We start from the raw sequence: 2,558 nt of genomic DNA, 5'->3' as shown, positions 1-2,558 counted from the left end.
GTGGGGGTGGGGGTGGGCTCAAGCTCAAGCTGAATGTGCCACCAGGACGCATCAGAATCCTGCATCAGCCGGTAAAACACTACTGTCCAGCCATCAGAAGCGCTGCAAGGCTTCTTGAAGGGCGGCCAGGGAACCACTTGTGTCAGGGTGGCCTGAATTCTCTTCTAAAAGAGATTTCTGAACCCCACCCCAGATCTTTTGAATCTGCATCTCAGAGTGTGGAGTTCTGAGACCTGACTTTTTAAAAAGCACCTCTCCCACCCCTTTCGTCTGTACCCTAAAGCTTCAGAACCACTAAAAATGTTTGGTGAGGCTTTGGATGATAGGAAATTAAGATTCGGCCACTAGAAAAAGATAAAATTTTCAGTTATTTCACCTCTTAACCTTCTGAGCTTCCTAGCAGATGTGAATGAAGAACAACCAAGAGTTGGAGGGAGGGGCGGGTCTGGAGCCTGAGTGGGGGCGCATGCTGTTTTGAATCAGAGACCTGGCCCTGGAGGGCTGGCACAAGAAATACCAGAATCACAGTATCAGACCCTTGCTTTTCTGAGGCTGTGCAAAGTATGTAAGACCCTAGCTTTCACAGACAGTGGCGTTTGTTTAATTAATAAGATGGTAAAACACTTCTGATGTTACTGTCAAAATCAGTTTGTTAAAAGCAGTTAACAGAATTGGCACACTTGTTTGAGAAAGTGAGAAAATTTCTTCATGGGTTGAACCAGAGGAAAGTGATAGTAATACCACCACCAGTGTGTTCTCTATAACTATGTTCCCATCAAAACCATGTAAAACAGGGAAAGAAAAAGGAGAAAGTTGATCTTTGGTATTCAAGTCTGTTATATGGTTCATACAGTTTGTTGGATTTACCGCATTGAAATTAATTTTCAGGAACGTTCAGAACTTTCGTCTTCAAATCTGGCCAGTTTGGTACAGGACTGGGTTTTTATTTTCACTATGTTTTATACACATGCAAAATAAAGTACAGGATTGAAATAATTACTGGTTGAAGTTGTTTTGAAACACATCTCCCACTTTTATTATGTGAATATTTTAAGGTAAAGTGTTTTCAGAGTGAATTATTTTGACGATCATCTTAAATGTTCACGTGGTTTTCCTTATGCGGAACCTGTGTGTTCAAAGCTAATTCGATCCTGCTTTGCTTTGGGTAGACTGGACAGAACAAGCTGTGTATGTGCTGTCTGGGAAAGGGGTAAGACGCAAAGCTGCTGAGAAGTGGAAGAAGGTTTCCATTTCAAAGCCAGGATTTGGATGAGTTTCAGTGGTGTTTTCTACTGATAATCAACCTACTTTAGTTTCCCAGTGCTGCTCTAACAGAAAAGAGGGTGGCTTTAAAGAACAGATACTAATTTAGTCACAGGTTCTGGAGGTGAGAAGTCCAAATCAGGGTCTTGGCTGTGTCAGTTGCTTCCTCTGTCGGTAGTCCTGGGCTTACAGATCTTCACATGGTGTCTGTAACTTGGATCCATCCTGAGCTTTCACAAAGCACCTTGAGAGCCACCAGAAGATGCATCGCTCATGTTAAATCATCATCATCATCATTGTTTGCTTTTGATTACACTGTAGCTTCTGGGTTAGGGTCTTCCTAGCTGGCTTGCTTTACTACTTTCAGGAGATTCTGTAGAATTTTTGTTCCTGAACTTTTCAGAATAGAAAGGTAATGCAAAAAGAATTCAGTACTACCCTGCTATTTTTTCCTTTAAAAACTGCATGTGATATATGTTCACTATAGGAAAACACAGATGAGCAAAAAGAAAAAAAATCACTCAAACTTTTACCAGTGAAGGAATGCCAACATTTACGTGTTTATCCTTTCAGAAGCTTTCCTGTGCAAATAGAACCACACAAAAACATGGTTTTTTTTTAGAAAACTTACTATATGCTTTTTTAAATCTTGAGGTTTTTTATTTTTTATTTTGTACTTGGTAATAAATTGAGAAAATCTTACCATCATGCTAATATATATCTTTATCATTTTTAATGGCTAGATTAAAAAATCACTTTGAGGAGAATGATTTTAGTTTGTTTGTTTCCTTCAATAACTATCCCTGTACATAAGCCTTTGTTTTAAATATGAAGAGTAGGAGTTCACCAATGAAAGATGCACATTCTTTTTGTGTGTGTGTGTGTATGATTTGGGTAAAGATTTACAGAGCAAATTCACTTTCCATACAGCAGTTTACATATATTTTGTCTCATGACATTGACCATAGTTTACCACAATGCAACAGCTCCCCTCCCACTTCCTCCCCACAGCTGTCTCTTCCCAATGTCCATCTCTCCATGGACTCCTAACCCCTAAGCTGTCTCCCTGTGCATAGGCAGCCCTTCTTTCTCAATGATTGTTCTCTCCAAGGACTGTATCTACTGCAGGTAAATGTTCAACTCATATGCCTGTCTTCTGTTTGGCTGGAAACCACAAGTGTGGGTTCAATTCCAGACCTGAAGGGCAGCTAGGGACCATAGTCTCAGTGGTTCCACTAGGCTCTATCATTATGCGGTGTTTTGCAGATTCTACATTATTCTTTAGTGTTGCATAG

The 2,558-nt window shown here is 40.2% G+C and overlaps 1 protein-coding gene across 1 annotated transcript in view; it reads left to right on the top strand.

Moving 5' to 3' along the window:
• Positions 1-2,558, top strand: part of AMDHD1 (amidohydrolase domain containing 1) — a 36,979-nt gene that overhangs the window by 390 nt on the left and 34,031 nt on the right. The window lies entirely within an intron of this gene.

This window comes from Orycteropus afer, unplaced genomic scaffold (assembly GCF_000298275.1).
Source record: "Orycteropus afer afer isolate SDZICR_OR568_19922 unplaced genomic scaffold, OryAfe1.0 scaffold00253, whole genome shotgun sequence".
Taxonomy (NCBI): domain Eukaryota; kingdom Metazoa; phylum Chordata; class Mammalia; order Tubulidentata; family Orycteropodidae; genus Orycteropus; species Orycteropus afer.
Note: the sequence above shows the minus strand (reverse complement) of the source record. Positions and strands in the feature narration are given on the sequence as shown.